Below are 10,000 nucleotides of genomic sequence, written 5' to 3'. Positions count from 1 at the left end.
TCATTATCATCATCATCATCATCATCATCATCATCATCATCATCATCATCATCATCATAATAATAATTATTATTATCATTCTTATCATGAACCCAACCGCCACGGATCTATGCTCTGCCCCCTGTCTTTTTTTTGTGAATTTTGTTACATACAGATGGCTACCATGGAGTGTATCAGTAGACCCTAGTTACCGATCCTGATTTCCCATTCCTTGAATTGGCGGTAAACTGTGTTTTTCTTTTAGTACAGTTGATATCGATACTGTTATTATTGTTATTGATGTTATGATTATTAAATTGTTATTAAAATCTTGGTAACGTTGAAGACAATGAAATAATGCAAAAGACCTTTCCAAAATTCGAGGGAAAAGGGTAAGCAGGCGACACAGGTAGGACTAATAACTGACTCCTTGGTGACTAAGCACTTGTCGAGCCATCTGTGCGCAAATACCACAAATAAACTTGTATTACAGTGCACATGACATGTATTCTTGCCATATGGGGCGATTAGGTTAATGCTATCATTACTATTCTCTTTAATATCTTATCCCTGGAATTACCAAAGGCCTAGTGTTCGAATACTATGATCGTTATACTATGTAAATAAAATGATTTCTGGTGTTGTCTTAATTCGCGCCAATGGTAAAATTGAATAATATAACATTGCATATCTCAACCTAAGTAACAGGCAAACCAAGAATACCAGTCTCAAATCCTGTAATTTTAACCCCAACATAGTTTTTGTTCAAACTTCATATTCAACAGATTTAGTCTAGAGAAAAAAAAATCTTGGATAGATATTCACAGTCTATAACCTTATAGTCAATTACATTTTTCAGATATTAGAAATAAATGACTACTGACCGTCACAAAGACAAAAGAAACAGAAAATTGTTTTCAATAGATTATAAAACCTCCGTTTTTTCCCCAGACATGTAAATCACTCTATAAATAAAGATTTCAAGAAGAAATAGAAAGATTGACTGGAGCCCCTGATGCGCCACCGAGTCGGAGGTTGTTCGAGCGCCAGAAGAGAGGTCCCGTTCGGAGAAATGCGCACTGCAGGACTGAGAAAAATGTAAATTTTATGCAGTTACACTCGGCTTCGAAGTAGTTGTTGCCGTGCTGTGTGTAGGGCTTATTTCTTCATTAACAGTTCTCCCTGCCCACACGCCGTCGGTATGTATGAGCGAATTTCACAGTCGCTTGCAAAGAGTCGACTAAACTTTAAGATTCTCTCTCTCTTCTGTATGCACAAAAGCATCGCAAACAATCGCACCCCACACACACACAACACCCACACCACCACACACACATATGCACAACAAACACAATATTTTATGTGAAATATATATATATATATATATATATATATATATATATATATATATATCATAAATATATATATTAATATAATAGCGCGCGAATAAATATAATATATACATATATAAATACGTATATATATATATATATGTGTGTGTGTGTGTATATGTATTGTTTATGTATATATTTGTATATATAGTGTGATAGATGCAAAATAATAATAGATAGATAGATAGATAGGTAAATATAGATATTTACATATATATGTGTTTATTTGCTAAAATCAGTTTTATTCCACACGTAAATCAAACGCATTCTGAATCACATTTGTTGCTAGACCATTATTCAGGAATCGGCAATGGACATCTCACACACACACATAGAGAGGGAGAAAGATTCAGATATACAGGTATATATATAAATCTTTACACCACACACACACACACACACAGAGGTGAATATACATATATATACAGATAGATATAAATATATATATATATATATATATATATATATAGATATATATATATATATAATTATATATATATATATATAATATATATATATATATATATAATATATATTAAATATATATATAATATATATAATAAAATATATATATATATATATATATATAATATTATATATATAATATATTATATATATATATATATATATATTAATATATATAATATATATATATATATTAATATATATATATATATATTATGATATATATTATACACCTATGTGGTGCGTTATATCTTGTACACAAACACACACACACAACACACATCAAACTCGAGACAACACACACACAACGACACAAATCTATCACACCACAACACACCAAACACACATAACACCACATACATCACACACAGCAACATCACACCAATATATATATTATTATGTATGCTCACAAAACACACACAAAGCACATACATATTATATTATATTAGACACATGATAGCACACACAACACATCACACACACATCACAACAATATATTTATATATGTATAGTATGATTCATATAAGATTAATATACTAGTTATATATAATATACACCATTATATTTACACACTTACAGACTTCACACACACTACACCACACACACAAACACATAACACACACAACACATACAATATAATATATATATATATATATATATATATATATATATATATATATATATATATATATATATATATATATATAGTATAATAACTATATATATTATAATATATCTGAATTATATATATAGATATATTATAATATATAATAAACACACACACTCACACACCAACAACACAAAAAGCACTTTCAACGCGTGCGTAGAGGAATAGCCGGAAGCAAGTGCATGTAAACGATTTCTTTATGGTCTAAACCTTGCATAATTGTTCCCCCAACTGTACGAATGTGAGATCTATTTGCGCACATAATTTGCAACAGCAGTACATTCTCTCACGCCATACTCTTGTCTCGTGCTTTATCTTCACGAAAGTCTCCATGCCTATCATTTTTTTTTAGCAATGATAGGTCTTCGACACGATTCAACCTTTCCCTTCTTTTGTGTTGTTCGTTACGATTCAGAACCCTCGCTCAAATATACGCCGTTACGATTGTATGTTATATATCCCTCAGGAGAGGAAGAAAATATATACAATATATATAATATAATACTTCTTGATGATATAATATTATATAGATATTAAATATATATATTATATATATATATATATATAACTATATATCATATATATATATATTATATATAAGTAAAATCAACAAAATAACGGAATCTGAACCTTCACTGCAAGACACCCCTTATAATTTCAATGCGACAACTTTTGTCCACTCTCAAAAGGAGAAAGAAAAACTGCATCTCAGCAAACGAAACTTACCGAAACCCGTGCCACGAAACACACAAGTACGCGGAAACCTTCATTACTACCTCGTCGCCCCAAGCAGTCACACATTTAACCGATGACCTAAGACGCAGCGACGTCCACCGCCTGCAGAGTGTCAGGCTACGATGTGGGTGATCGGTCCCACCTGCCCTCATATTCCACCTATACCTGGCTGTTGCCCACCGCAACACTGCCCCCCACTTCCCGCCGCTGAGAACCTCGATCACTTGCACTAGTAACAAGGGTGGGCGTGAGAGTGATGAGGAATAACAGTGACAAATACAACGATTACGATGTCTTGGATGCTAAAGATATTAGTATGTGTGTATATCATCATGATTAATTACAAATATTAACCTATTTCCCCAGTTATTAGCTTTATTATTTTCCTAGTTGAGTTTACTAGCACCCTTATAACTTTTCAGTATGTAACAACATTTTATCTAGAAAGTGATGACAAACTGTATATATACAAACTGTCATACTGATGATTATGTTGATAATGATGACAATTTACTACTACTATTATATTATTACTACTACTACAATTACTATTATCATTTTTACTACTACTACTATAATATAATATGCGGTATCAATATAATATTATATAATAATAACACATATATAATGCTAATAGATTGATAATTATTAATAATACAACGATAATAGATGAATAACAAACATGATAACACTGTAATAATAAATGATATAATAAATAATATCAAATAATATATGTATAATAATTAAATACCATAATAAGATGATGTAATAATAATAGGAAAATGATTGATGTTGTTACATACTATACTAGATACAATAATATAATATAAGTAATAATAATAATGATAATAATAATAATAATAAAATATATAAATTATAATAATAATAAAAATAAAAATCATAATGATGATGATGTGATATGGTGATGTGATGCAATGATATGATGATGATGATGATGATGATGATAATGATAATGAATAATGATATAATGATATATATTAAAGTAATATATGATAATAAAAGGATGTAATAGTAATTGTGATAATAATAACATAATAATACTAATAGATAATAAATAATCAATATAATGTTAACTAACTGAAATATAATATATAATTATAGGTACATAAATAATATAATTTAGTATATTAATTAGTATATCATATATATATGATATATATATTATATAATGATAATACACAATATATATACATGAGATAAAAATGCAATAAAGATCCACACCTGTAAACAATGCTGATGAATAGAATTCGCAATACATGTATTACAGAATGTAATACATAAGATTATTTGCAGGAAATAATTTGATAGTGTCAATACTATTAGCAGTGAGAGTGACAACAAGCGTAGCAATATTAGTAAAAAATAAAGATGATAGTAATAATAATGATAACATGTGCTACTCGTTACATAATAAAAAATCATCGATGTTCATTGATAAAGTTACTATGGACTTAAGAAATTAATTATTAATTTTGTTCCAAAGTGTTTTAAGTAATATTGTATTTACTAAAGAATACACAATGTAACTGTGGACTGTTGCTTTATTTATGACATTCCCATGGGTACCAAATTAAATTTTCAGTTTTAGACTAGTGTGCCAAATCAATGTTTACTTTAATAATGAGAAGTGAAAAAATATAACAAGTGGAAATTATTGCATAAACAATATTGATATAGATCTTGATAACATTAACACCAATAACAATAACACAGCATGAAAATGAATGAGAATAGAGATTATAACATTAACGACAGTAGTAAAAAATACTATGGGTAATGATGATATAAAACAGCAACAAATCATCGACAGCAATAATGATAATAACAATAATAGTATGATGATGAAATAATAATAATAATTGTAATAATAATAATAATAATAATAATAAAAATATTATAATATATAATAATAATGATAATAATAATAATAATATACAATTTCGAATAATACAGCAACACAAAAAACACAACCTTCAACTAACAACACAAGCAAAACAATAACATGATAATGATAATGATAATGATAAGAATGATAATAATAAGAATGATATTGATATGATAATAATAATAACTGTAATAATAATAACGATGATAATAATGATAATAATAATAATAATAAAATAATAATAATAATAATAATAATAATAATAATAATAATAATAATAATAATGATAATGATAACAATAATGGACAATAATGACAATGATATTGCTATGATAAAGGTTATGATAATAAAGATAATGATAATAAAATGATAAAATATCGATTGATGATCCAAATTATGTGCTACTGTTTTCATAAACAATCGTCAGTGTTTCGGTTTCATTAAGAAAATTTTAAACTTATGGATATAGTAAAAAAATCATTCATAATAATTAGACTTTCAGTAAATTACTTATACATTTTCTACCTAGCAAGTTTAGCCATCCCAAAGATTATATTCAAGGTAACCGAGGTATTTATTTCATGTATGACATTTGAAAAAGACAAACGTAATTTGTGCGTGTGTGTGTGCATTTGGATTAGATAAAAAAAACACGTTAACAGGCCAAATATTGAATTTCGAATATCTAACATCATCTACATCTACTATAACTTATGTGTGTGTGTATGTATATGTATGTGTGTGTGTGTGTGCGAGCGCGCGCGCGTATAACACACACACACACATATATGTGTGTGTGTACATATATATATATATATATATATATATATATATATATATATATATATATATATATATATGTATGTATGTATAATGAATATATATATATACATTTATTTTTTATTATTATTTATTTTTCAACAGCCATACATTCCACTGCAGGACAAAGAGCCTCTCTCAATTCACTATTGAAATGTTAAGTGGCAGTATCATCCTTGCCTGATTGGATGCCTTTCCTAATCAACCGCGGATCGGCGCGCTAAAACTTGTGCCACGGCGGCGACTTCCCCTACGACACCTGCGTTTGACTTTCTCAAGGCGATATGTCGTTTTCTCCGTGAGATCGGGCTCGAGCGAGCATTCAGAGCGCAGGCATTTTTACGACTGCTGCTGCCGGGAATTGAACTCGGTCCTCTATCCACTGGACTATCGCGGTAGTCATATATATATATATATATATATATATAATATATATATATATATATATATATATATATATATATATATATATATATATATATATATATATATATTTTTTTTTTTTTATTTATATAAATATATATATTTTTTTTGATCGAAAGGAAACGAAAGACAAACGAACATCCCCTTATGGAAATACACAAAAAATGATAATAATAATAATAGTAATAATAATAAATAAATATATAAATAGATAATAATAATAAACAGATAAATAAATAGATAATAAAAAAAATCAAAATGATAACTTCTTGGTCACAACAGATTTAGAAATAGCTTAAAATCTCCAAACCCAGTCATTATTACAAGAGAAACCAGATTTGAAGAAATAACATTAAATAAAAATTATTTTTAAGAAAAAAAAAAAAAAAAAAAAAAACATTGAAACAGCAGCACATCAAATATGTGAAAAAACTAATTCAAAGACCAAACAAGCGTGTAAACTTTAAAGAAAATGAAATAGAGAGAAAAAAAAAATGAGTAGAGGCGAGAGAAGAGAGTTACGGGTACGAGGAAATTAATAAAGAAATCATTAGATAGAGTACAAATGCTTAAAAAAAAAAAAAAAAAAAAAAAAAATTGGGCAATTAAAAGCTAATAAAAATCACAATTCAGAAAAAAACGAGCAATTCAGTTAATTTAATCTAACAGTTAATTTGAAGAAAACAAACGAGAATTGGATGCCAAAGACAACAAAGTGACAAATTAGACAAGCTTCATCTATTCTTATATTTAATTATTTAGGATTTTTGATATTCTGATCTGAGATGCGATAAGAGAAGAAAAATGAATTGAGTATCAGAATCAATATAAGCAAATCTAAAGCAGTAAAGAAGACTGAAGCTACTCAACAAACTTCGACATATGCAAAGACTTTGTAGTATTAAGTGTTGAAAAAAAAAAAAAGGTTATAGAATTAATAAGGATAGAGAAGAAAATCGATTGTAAAATGATGAGGAAACTGCAATGGCAGAAAGTTCAACTATCTGGGAGTGGATCACTGATAGCAGCGTTGCAAAGTTTATGACTGAAATTGTTTATTGGTGCTGTAGGAATTCTGAACAAGGTTAAAAAAAAAAGAAAAAAAAAGAAAAAGAAAAAGAAAATGAGGAGAGAAAGAGAGATGAGAGAGAGAGCACATCTGAGAGAGTGAGAAAATGATCAGAGAGGAGGAAAGAGAGTTAGACCGAGAGATGATGTAGGAGGCAGTAAGAGATGAAAAGAGGAGAAGAGAGAGGAAAAAATATACAAAATAAATTTATATATATATAGAATATAAGATATAATATATATATATATATATCATTCACAAATTTCAATAACAATTCAGGTGAAACATGGATATTCAACAAGAATAAAGTTAGAATATATATATTATATATATATATATATATATATATATATATATATATATTTATTTTTTTGTGTGTTGTTTGTGTGTGTGTGTGTGTGTGTGTGTGTGTGTGTGTGTGTGTGTGTGTGTGTGTGTGTGTGTGTGTGTGTATGTGTGTGCATACAAATAGGTGTAGAAATATGACTTAAAAGTACACAAACGAAAATTCCTTTCTGGTCATTGATTATTTATGTAAAAAACAGTAACATTTACATAATGATCGTAATGGTATCATCGCAAAATGAAACAACACATAATTAAAAGTAACAGGATGATCAGACAATTCGTAAAAGAGATAGGCGATGATCAGGGTGATTAAGAGATATATCTCATTTTGAAAGCTTTAATTTTCTGATTCAAACGATGAGCTTTCGTTATTATTAATCACAAATAAGATTGTTTATAATAAGCACTGCTGTGTTGACAATCACGAAATATTAAAAGCAAATTTTTTTTTCTCGAGTAATCAGTAATGTTATAAAGAAAACATATAAATCACCACATCTAGCTTCACACCACAATATAATATCCAATAACACTAGATCTAACCTTTGTGTACGATGCATGTCACAAAAACATACATTAGTAAAACCCCTGGGCTTTATTTGACATTTTACGCGCTTTTATTTAGTTCAAAAAGCATCGGCGCTCGGGAGTTCTTATCGCAGGGGATTTTCCTTCTACAAATCACCAAACAGCCCAGACCAACGAGTTTGCCCGGTGTTGATATTCTGTTTATTTTCCTCGTTAATTTTCTCCGTGACGTGTTCGAAGGTCGGCAGCCGCCATCTTGTATATTGCCTCCAAGTCGAGGGCGCAACCACCTTAGGAAAGAGGGAGTCAGCGGGAAGGCGGGGGGAGGGTGGGTGGGGGGGGTTAGACATTGACCTTGATGGTGCACTGGTAATTTTTTTTTTGAATAGTTTTAACACTATGCTGGCTTTGTTTCCTTACTTAATTCGTTAAGTGTGTTGTGCGGATGTGTCATTTGCCACTCGTGGCGGGTGTGAATGAACTATCTAGAACCCGTATATGACACGTTTATATATTTTAAACGCGATGAATATTCGCATATTGCTCACTGTCCCTTTTATTGTAAACGTAATATCGCATTCTATTTAAGTGATAGCTCTGGCGTATATAGTACTAAAATTCTTATTGCTGATAAAATAAAGAAGAAATGTTGTGTGTGTGTGTGTGTGTGTGTGTGTGTGTGTGTGTGTGTGTGTGTGTGTGTGTGTGTGTGTGTGTGTGTGTGTGTGTGTGTGTGTGTGTCCTCCCTCTTTCTATCTCTCTATCTATCTTTTTCAAGATGACTTCATCTCAGTGCATCTACATCCATCACGTTAAGATATATTGAGGCCATTCTCAAACAAGTCTCCCCTCCCCCCGGCCCCAGCTGACGGATTATAGAGGCAAGAGTCCCGTGACCTTCACTGCAAGATAAACTGATAAAGCACTGGTTGTTTATCAGTACTTAAGAGAGGTTGAGTTTATTATGAAAAAGATGCACGAGGGTATATATCGAAAGTGGTGTTCAACAAACCAGCAACAAGCATTAACCAGTTTAACTTTGATGTGATCAGTAGCCAAACTCGTATTCATTGCATTAATTCGGTCTGGTTCAGTCAACTTAACGATTTCTAAGAACATAGGCGGAGTTACAACGTACGGAATATTCGTATGCAATTATAACCCAAGCGCTTTCATCACGTTACCTCACTACATTCAAATATATCGAAGATAACTTTTTAGAGAAAATGAAATCAATCAGTTGATAATCATAAAACGAAAAATAAATAAATAAATAAATAAAATAATTAGTTAAAAGGAAATGAAAGCTAAAAAAATAGATCTGACGCCATTTTGTATCGTTTGTTGTGTTGCCTACCCAGTCCCAAATAACCACCTGTACCTTTTGCATGACAGACCGCATAAAACATGCATGCCCAAGACACGTCACAGTGTATCATGGGCCAAACAGGTCGTTTTTATGGAAAGAAATTATTTTTAGTTTTGTATTTTTAATTGTGTATTTTTTATTTTGTGATATTTATACGTGGTTTACATGGAATAAATAGGTAGATAAATAAATAGGTAATGATGATGATGATGATGATGATGATGATGATGATGATGATGATGATAATGATAATGATAATGATAATGATAATGATAATGACAGTGATTATGATAATGATAAT

Source organism: Penaeus monodon, chromosome 4 (assembly GCF_015228065.2).
Source record: "Penaeus monodon isolate SGIC_2016 chromosome 4, NSTDA_Pmon_1, whole genome shotgun sequence".
Taxonomy (NCBI): Eukaryota; Metazoa; Arthropoda; class Malacostraca; order Decapoda; family Penaeidae; genus Penaeus; species Penaeus monodon.
This window is presented reverse-complemented; position numbering follows the sequence as displayed.